Source organism: Leuciscus leuciscus (genome assembly GCF_965113295.1).
Source record: "Leuciscus leuciscus genome assembly, chromosome: 9".
NCBI lineage: Eukaryota > Metazoa > Chordata > Actinopteri > Cypriniformes > Leuciscidae > Leuciscus > Leuciscus leuciscus.
The window spans coordinates 31,960,333-31,971,183 of record NC_138733.1 but is presented as its reverse complement, the minus strand read 5'-3'; the positions used below and the strand labels follow the sequence as shown (position 1 = coordinate 31,971,183).

The 10,851-nt window shown below is 38.4% G+C and overlaps 1 long non-coding RNA gene across 1 annotated transcript in view; it reads left to right on the top strand.

Annotated features, from left to right (window-relative positions):
• LOC309506943 overlaps nt 1–10,851 on the top strand; it is an 87,554-nt gene that overhangs the window by 38,413 nt on the left and 38,290 nt on the right. The window lies entirely within an intron of this gene.

The window sequence follows — 10,851 nt, the reverse complement described above, 5'->3', positions numbered from 1 at the left end:
GCTGGGAGCCTCCGCGTGCGCCTCAACTTACTGAGAGCGCGCAGGTGCACGTGAGGTCGTCCTGTCACAAATAAAGGGGTTGCAGCGTTTTCTTTACCGAGCGATACTTTAAAGTCACCAACGATTACCAATCACCAAGAATTTATTTAAATAAAAAATAAAAATCTATCTCGTATAAAATGAATACATAATAATATACTCTTTAATATAAAAAAAAATAAAATAAAGAACTATAACGGACTGTGAATTCAAGATCTAAAAAAGGACAAAATAAAAACAAAACCATCAACGAAAACCATTTTTATGACCCCGGTCCCTGGTTATTATTACCTATAATTAGTTCTGGGTCCACAATGCTCAAAATGTATAAATAGTAGGCTACACATCACAGAATAGGAGAACAATAAAATAGTGTAGGCTACTGTACAGTCTAGCTACATTTATTATTAGGGAAATACACGTGAAGAATTGTTTTTCCAATATTATACTCAAACCTCAGTGCATGCTGGGAGCTAAAAGCCCCGCCCCCCAGTGCTTCAGACATCACAATACATAACAGCTTATTCTAGCCATAAACCCTCTGAATGACATGATCAGTCACAGCTTGTTTAGTGATGCCATTTAGGGGAGGGTTTATATAAAATAAATTATACCTTATATTATAAATAATAAACTATATAAAACATTTTTTTTAAAACAAAACTCGCTGAAAATGTTCCAGACAATATTTCACATACATAATTGAAACAAAGCAGCATGTACACATAATAGGCTGTATTCTGTTTGGGTGTTTACTTCAAGTGCCTCAAACAAAACTGAATATCTTTAAATATGTGATGGCACCAACAACCTGGCCATGGATTATTTCTTCCTCAAAAATGCTTGTGCATTTCAGTAAACATGACTTTGTTTTCATGCAAACTACAGATGAAAAACAATGTGCTCTTACTTGCAGAAGTCAGCCAATCACATTAGAGATTATCAGGTCGCGAAAGTATGGCTACTATCCAGTTTTATTTGTATGCATCAGACGCTCAGTAACCAGACAGTGGGTGGTCCGTGGGCATGAAGCCTGAAACTGAGACCCGCTCAACATTACTACTTTTTAAACAACATTGGAAATATTTTTTTTCATGGAACAACCTAATGAAAAGCTTACTGGCAACCCTGGCACCCATCTCACCACTCACTGCTCTAAACCCTCTGGCTCACCCTGAGTCTCCACTTGGCTTGCTAAGGTTGGCTAAAATACCATTTTCATAAACTACACTGTTTGTTAAAACTTACGGTTTGGTTTATTTATTTATTTGAAAAGGAGATGCATCCTTACCAGCGTTCAAATGAAACCAATGCCTCTGGGTTTGATTAACTTGACCTTATGGCATCTAGCAGTTAAAGAGACATTTAGTTTATCCTATTTCTATGGTGCAGATGGACAGCAGCTGAAATGAGAGAGGGCGGAGAAGTATAGCACAGGGAGCCACTCAGAAGAAAAGTCACCCACTAGGTCACAATTCATTTAAGGGCACAACCGTTGCAGAGACTACATGTCCCACAGCTATGTGACAGGCCGGGTTCCCGTGACACCCCAGAGAACACTGACACCTGATTTGGCTGTCTATATCTCCTGTACCACAGCTACACACACACACACACACACACACACACACACACACACGCACACACACACACACACACACACACACACACACACACACACACACACACACACACACACACACACACACACACACACACACACACACACACACACACATATAGTCAGAGATGAAGATTATCCAAGGTTAACACAGCCATGCTTCACCTTGTGAATTTCCTCACAGCTTGGGAAAAAGGGTTCCAGCATATCATGATTACTCAATTAAACCATATGATGGATATGAAAATAAATGTTCCCCTGTGACGTTTGAATCTGTCCATGTCCATGACAGACAGACAGACAGACAGACAGACAGACAGACAGACAGACAGATAGATAGATAGATAGATAGATAGATAGATAGATAGATAGATAGATAGATAGATAGATAGATAGATAGATAGATAGATAGATAGATGACAGACAAATGTAGGCTACAGACATACAGATAGATAGATAGATAGATAGATAGATAGATAGATAGATAGATAGATAGATAGATAGATAGATAGACAAACAGACAGAAAGAAAGACAGACAGCTCATTCCATTTTAATGCAGACAGTAGGCTATAGCCTTGTAATTTATCACAGTGATACAAATATTTAATAAAATACTTTTTGTCTGCACTTTTTGGGTTGTATGGGGGGGAGGGGTGTCAGCTGAGCAGTACTTACAGAAAGGTACATTGCAAATCTATTTTTTCCTGTTTACAAATACAGATACCACGGCACAGAAATGTAGAGTTGTTTGCTGGCGCGCGCGCGCTTTTATCTCCGCGAGCCAGCGATGCCATCCACCGCGCGCGCTAAATCAGCCCCGTTTTTTTTTTTTTTTTTTTTTGATGCAACACATCCACACGGTTCAACAACAACAGATAACAGCCCAGCCTCAGTCCAATGCGAGGTGTTTGAATGATTATTATTTTTACACCCACAACACCACCGCTGGGAATAAAGGAGGCGTTTACCGCGTGGAAACCTGGCGGGCGGCTGCTTCTCGGTCGGGTGTGTGCGTGGGTACACGGGCTGATTGTGTGAGCGCGCGGCTCGTTATAGGAGAATCGGGTTATGTAAGCGGGTGTCTGGTTTCTCCGGGATAGAGAGAGGGGCCTTGCCTTTCTTTGATGTCAAACTAAAGGAAACCCTCTCGAGACTGGCGGTGCTTGTCACTGTCTGTTTTGGTTTCATTTGTATGGCGTGTCACGTGTGAAAGAATTCACATGCGTGTCTGTGCGAGAGTCAGCGTGTGTGTGGGTGAGTTTAAGGGTTTGAGAAGTTGCGAGACTGGTTGATGAGTAAAATGATTGGTTTAACCTTGTCACCTTTCCTCATATTAGAACAACACACTACTGTACAGTGACCTTTAAATACACACAAATGTAAAGTATATTATCGCACAGCTATTATATCCAACTTTTCCCACATACCATGCAAAGCAAATCTCTTTATAAAGTTGGATATATGTCCAGCTTTCACCATACTATAGCCTACTCAGGTAGGGCAGGGGGATAGCATCTCAACTGCATGGCTGTTTACAATCGCCGCAAGATGTAAACAATATCATCGCCCATCTCTAATCAGCTGAATGCTATAGGCATGAAGATATTACGATATCGCATTAACATCATGATTTTCTGTAAAACTGCTTTGAAACCATGTGTAGGCCCTATTGTGAAAAGCGCTATACAACATGTTAAATATATCTGTATGTCATCAAAATATCAATTAACGAGCTGCTTATTTTAAAGAAATATACAAGAACTAAGTTTTAAATGATAGCCTAACAGATGCTGTTTAGAATCACGCCACTTGAGGAAAACTGATGTCATATCTCCAATAAAAATTGCTCTCTGTGTCCAAAATCGCATATTAGGCACTACATCAGGTTTGAAACGTTGTGACCATTAAAAAGTGCATTCTTTATGAATGTGTGTAGTATGTACACCAGACATATTACATCCGCCATGTTGTCACTATCATGTGACCAAAGGTGTCAGTTGTGTCACTTCACTGTCATTCGGGACAGTATAAAGTGTCCATTGAACGTGCACGTCAGAATCTCACCAGAAGTAGGTCATCCACTTTCTGCTACTATGAAGTCGGACATACTAATCGGCAGAAATACAGTTTTTCACCTCTTATATAGTATGGAAGAATACATATTTGGACGCAGCAACTGACACCAGTTAGCCTACTGACCCAGGTGAAGTGAGTTTTTTGTTATAATCTGCTGATAATGATATTTTGTATTTTATATAATAACAGTAAGACATTTTAAGTGTGACTTTATTGTCCAAATATTATCGAGGTCACTGGATCTCAAAGCTTCACCATGATCATGTCTTCACGCATCACTGAAGTGTCATCAGTTTGCTTTGCTCCCTGGCTGACATGTTGTCTCCATTATCAGGTTTAACTATCCTACATCAATCTTTTACGTTACATCAATCTCTCTGTGACGCTCCACTGATTCTGATGCTGCCATTGCACAAGGGTACGTACTAGCCTGTATCCTAAATTGAATTCACCAAAGAATGATGTAAGATAACTTTGCAGAGACATTTAGGACAGTTCAATCATGTCCAAATGACAAATGTCTGTCTTTATCCTCATATGATGTAGTGTTTTTATTTCTATTTACAGTAATTTATCTACAGTCAGTCCAAGCTGATCTGAAGTCAGTTCATGCATTAGTACACCGCCTGCCTAGTTAACCAGTGGATAAGATAGATTGAGAGGGAAAAGGTATAGAGAAAGAACAAAAACAAATATTAGTTTTAAAGAAAAGAGAGAGAAAAAAAGATTGAGTGAAAATTGTGGTTTGCAGGGGAGAGAATGAGAAAGGCAGAGTAATGCACTTTCTACTCGCTGTCTTGGTAAACACAACTGTGATCTATTGCTTCATTCACAATTTACAAAGAGCTATTGAGAGAACATGCACACATAACTTGACATAACCAGGACAGCATAAAGGCATAAAGGCTTTCTGTACATTCACACACACACACACACACACACACACACACACACACACACACACACACACACACACACACGCACGCACGCACGCATAATGATACATTGAAAAAAAACATCCAGGTGCCAATTCAATTCTTGAGAAAGAGAGGAAGCAAGCAGCACACAGGAACACACATGTTCTCAACTATATATATATATACACTGTATATATATATATATATATACACTTCTATAGCATTACTTAGTCTTAGTTAATATTAATTTCAACATTTACTAATGCATTCTTAAAATCAAAGGTTTTATTTGTTAAATACATATGCATATATACACACACACACATATATATATATATATGGTAACACTTTGCAATAAGGTTCATTAGTTAACATATATATACATGTATATATATATATATATATATATATATATATATATATATATATATATATATATAATACACCTCTGCTTTTTCTGACAGTAGGATAGAAAAACTGGAAGATTTACAGTAAAATCTTGCACTTTTGACAAAGACAAAGAGACTAAGGTGTGCATACTAAAACTGACCTGTCATCTGCCTTAAAAAGGAAGGACCAAGACGCTTTGGGACGCCCATCCACCCATGGAAATGCAGCTATTGACCTGTTTCAGAGCTCAGGGCTGGATTCATCTCCATAATAAAACAGCCCTTCGCACGACGCACCAGCTCTTTGTTTTCCTCCTAAATACCCCTCTCACCTTCCTCTTCAGCACTCTTTTGTATGATTTCGCTCTGTTTTTCTGCCAAAAGCCAAAAAATATTTGCTGAGAAGCTTAAAGACTCTATTAAAAAAGATGAGAGAAAGAGAGAGAGAGACAGAATGAAAACAGTCTACAAACACTTCAAAAGTAACTTTTAAATCTATAGAGGCACACAAACAAACAGGCACAAAGTCAAACAGACGCACATCTGCAGTCACACACATAAACTCGCACTCACCTGCATCTCTTCATCTCTCACTTCATCTCCATCATTCTTCCTAATGACAACACTACGTGCACGGTGTTTGCAAGGTCAAATCAATGTGTGTGATTAATTTCATCAGCTACCTTATGCTCCAAAGGAATTCTGGGGCATGGCTATCAAATCAAAGATTAATAACATCGCTCTGAGATAATCACATACTTCTTTCAAAAAGTCAATTTCAATCATGCACATATATTTAGTTTTATATATTGGTTTTTTTAAAAGGAAATATTCTGATTTTGGTCCAGTGAACTGAGTTAAAGGGTTAGTTCACCAAAAAATGAAATGTCACCCGCATGTCGTCCCAAAACCCGTTAAGACTTTCGTTTATCTTCGAAACACAAAGATATTTTTTTATGAAATCTGAGAGATTTACGCAACTACCACTTTGAAGAGATCATAAAACCAAAACAATATGAATCGAGCGGTTTAAATTTATAAAGAGACACGATCGCTTTATATGATGAATAGATTTAATTTAGGCTTTTATTCACATATAAACATTCATCAACAGTCAACACACACATTCATCATTGTGTGTTACGCAGCACGTTTGAGCTTCTGCAAGAACCAATGAGGTTCATTCTTGTGTTACGCAGCACGTTTAAACCAATGAGGTTCATTCTCGTGTTACGCAGCACATTTGAGTTTCGGCAAAAACCAATGAGGTTATTTTTATCTTATTATTATCACCAGGATTCTTCACCCTTTATTCAAATATTATTAAAAACTTGTTAAAGAAAGACATATTTGCCCAGGCTGTCAAACATAGATATTATGTTACGCAACATGTTTGAACCAATGAGGTTCATTCTCATGTGTTACACAGCACGTTTGAACCAATGAGGTTCATTCTTGTGTTGCGCAGCACATTTGAACCAATGAGGTTCATTCTTGTGTTACGCAGCACATTTGAACCAATGAGGTTCATTCCCGTGTTACGCAGCACGTTTGAACCAATGAGGTTCATTCTTGTGTTACGCAGCACATTTGAACCAATGAGGTTCATTCTCGTGTGTTACGCAGCATGTTTGAACTAATGAGGTTTATTCTCATGTGTTACACACCACTTTTGAACCAATGAGGTTCATTCTCATGTGTTACACAGCACGTTTGAACCAATGAGGTTCATTCTTGTGTTACGCAGCACATTTGAACCAATGAGGTTCATTCTTGTGTTACGCAGCACATTTGAACCAATGAGGTTCATTCCCGTGTTACGCAGCACGTTTGAACCAATGAGGTTCATTCTTGTGTTACGCAGCACATTTGAACCAATGAGGTTCATTCTCGTGTGTTACGCAGCATGTTTGAACTAATGAGGTTTATTCTCATGTGTTACACAGCATGTTTGAACCAATGAGGTTCATTCTCATGTGTTACACAGCACGTTTGAACCAATGAGGTTCATTCTTGTGTTACGCAGCACATTTGAACCAATGAGGTTCATTCTCATGTGTTACACAGCACGTTTGAACCAATGAGGTTCATTCTTGTGTTATGCAGCACATTTGAACCAATGAGGTTCATTCTCTTGTGTTACGCAGCACGTTTGAACCAATGAGGTTCATTCTTGTGTTACGCAGTACGTTTAAACCAATGAGGTTCATTCTTGTGTTACGCAGCACATTTGAACCAATGAGGTTCATTCCCGTGTTACGCAGCACGTTTGAACCAATGAGGTTCATTCTTGTGTTACGCAGCACATTTGAACCAATGAGGTTCATTCTCGTCTGTTACGCAGCATGTTTGAACCAATGAGGTTCATTCTCCTGTGTTACACAGCACGTTTTAACCAATGAGGTTCATTCTCGTGTGTTACACAGCACGTTTGACCCAATGAGGTTCATTCTTGTGTTATGCAGCATATTTGAACCAATGAGGTTCATTCTCTTGTGTTACGCAGCACGTTTGAACCAATGAGGTTCATTCTTGTGTTACGCAGTAAGTTTGAACCAATGAGGTTCATTCTCGTCTGTTACGCAGCACGTTTGAACCAATGAGGTTCATTCTCGTCTGTTACACAGCACATTTGAACCAATGAGGTTCATTCTCGTCTGTTACGCAGCACGTTTGAACCAATGAGGTTCATTCTTGTGTTACGCAGCACATTTGAACCAATGAGGTTCATTCTCATGTGTTACACAGCACGTTTGAACCAATGAGGTTCATTCTTGTGTTATGCAGCACATTTGAACCAATGAGGTTCATTCTCTTGTGTTACGCAGCACGTTTGAACCAATGAGGTTCATTCTTGTGTTACGCAGTACGTTTAAACCAATGAGGTTCATTCTTGTGTTACGCAGCACATTTGAACCAATGAGGTTCATTCTTGTGTTACGCAGCACATTTGAACCAATGAGGTTCATTCTCGTCTGTTACGCAGCATGTTTGAACCAATGAGGTTCATTCTCCTGTGTTACACAGCACGTTTTAACCAATGAGGTTCATTCTCGTGTGTTACACAGCACGTTTGACCCAATGAGGTTCATTCTTGTGTTATGCAGCATATTTGAACCAATGAGGTTCATTCTCTTGTGTTACGCAGCACGTTTGAACCAATGAGGTTCATTCTTGTGTTACGCAGTAAGTTTGAACCAATGAGGTTCATTCTCGTCTGTTACGCAGCACGTTTGAACCAATGAGGTTCATTCTCGTCTGTTACACAGCACATTTGAACCAATGAGGTTCATTCTCGTCTGTTACGCAGCACGTTTGAACCAATGAGGTTCATTCTCGTCTGTTACACAGCACATTTGAACCAATGAGGTTGATTCTCGTCTGTTACGCCGCATGTTTGAACCAATGAGGTTCATTCTCATGTGTTACACAGCACGTTTGAGCTTCCGCAAAAACCAATGAGGTTATTTTTTATCTTATTATTATCACCAGGATTCTTCACCCTTTATTCAAATATTATTTAAAACTTGTTAAAGAAAGACATATTTTGCCAGGCTGTCAAACATAGATATTATGAACACATGCAAAAGCAAGAAAGAACCAATGAAATATTAATAAATAATAGTCAATGTATGCTTTTCCCTCTAGTTTGTTTATACCTTTTTTTGTTGCCAAATAATTTTGTCAAATAAATACTTTAACCAAGTTTAGTTAGGCCTATTTGTTCTTCCCACATATTTAACATTTAGCAGGACTCAACATGGACCAGTCTGAAATGACCAAAGTCCAAAACCAAAGTCCATGATGGCAGAAGGTCTGGACTCCATCGCAGCTTTCAATCTGGCTGACATGTTAAACAACCAATCATAGTTTGTTTAGTTCAGCGTCATGTTTAGGGGCACGGAAATTTAAAGTCGGTGTCCCTACAATAACAGACCAGTGTGTAAAACACTTGGAAGTATTTTAAAGAGTCTATGCCGTTAACTTGACACACTTCACATTTTTGAAATTCAAATGTTTAGCTGATCCTGGTAAGCGTTCATTGTCACAGTTGTAAACACGACGGCTTTCCTTTTCCATGAGGGGGTTTGGCTTTGTTTCCAGGCGGACCGTTAAAGAACGCTACATTCAAGTCTCCCGGAAATCCTGTAGAATTCATCCAATCAGATGACGACTTCGAAACCCCCGCAGTGTTTCCCATTTTGTGTGCCATATGCATCAGCCAACGGTCTGTGGGCGTCTGAGGCTGAGACTAAACTGAGCCCAGCTAAGACAGCAGACCAGAAATCTGCAGCCACTTGCAAAAACCGTTTAGTAGTTAGTGATTATAACAACATTAGTGATCATAACAGCAATTATTATTAAGTTCGTTGCACCTGAGCCTTAGAGTTTAATGAGCTGCGTCATAAAGCTTCAAAAACTCCTGCAACAAAACTGCAGTGAGTTCTTTGACAGCCCGTGACATAAATGACAAAAACACATCAGCAATTACCAAAGCAGAGGAGATCAAGATAAATTAGATGGAGAAGACCACCTACACACGATACACTCTGACAGTGTCACACAACAACACATTTCAACACACATTATCAAACGTGTCCTCATGTGCGCGATTAGATCAGACTCATGAATATATCAGTAGAGGTAATGAATAATTCTGTTGAGTGCTGGAACTACAATTACACTCCTTGCATTTTTAAATACAGTCGAGAGAGGAAAAACGATTAAAGTGGACATGGTGGAAAAATGCATATATTATTGTATAAGCCACATTGAAGCAGAAGGACAAAAAGTTAGAAGCTTTATTTTACAGTGTCATTGTTACATATGTTACATGTAATTACTGTAGTAGCCTACATTAATCATAATTACACGCAATTAACCCTAAACCAAACCCTCATCCTAATCCTAACCCTAAGTGCATGTAGTTAATTATTATTACTCAGTACTTAAGTGTATAATTACACTGTAATTCTGACACCTTAAAATAAAGTGTAACCGAAGCTATTTAAATTTTTTGAAAAGCAATTATGCATTACATGTAACAGAACAATGAACGTTTACATGGGTAGTGATTTTACAATCACTAGTTGCCCCCCAAGGGCCTTACATCCACATTTCTAGGTGTTTATATTAACATATTTCCAGGCAAATGGATGCAAGGATTGGATCAGCCCGGAAAGAACACAATGTACATGTTGTATTTGCAATCGTATAACTTTTTTACTTTGCCCATCTGCAATTCTTCCCTGTTGGATTCGAGAACAACTTTCAGCAGCTGTTTTTGTGGCTTTCGTGATTTAAAATGTGCGTGAATTGTCTCTTGAGATGCTTATCAGATGTTTGCATGCAAATATGACATAAATATGCACTATCCATTTTAGCTTTTATTCATTCACAGGATGCATTTTTGATGTCAATAATTGAATTTGTACTGTTTAAAATAAAAAAATATTGATATTAAAAATGTACTTTTCTAGTAACAGTGTCTATTTCTGATATCAGGAATTACATTTTCATTAGTACTAGTTAAAGGAGTGGGAGCACTGATGTGTCAGGTGTAACTGTGTGGTAATGGCAAATGGTTCACATGGCTCATGGGTCAGGTAGGACGGCCCCTTAACAGAATTTTGCTTAGGGCCCCAAGGAGGTCAGGATCGACTCTGTTTAGTATTATTATTTATTTACTTATATGGTATTTATTAATACTTAGAATTTTATTTAATTTTTATATTTTAACTTTTAATTGTTTTTATTTTGACGTGCTTAAGCTTGCGTTTAGTTTTTACTTTCATGTACAGATGACAA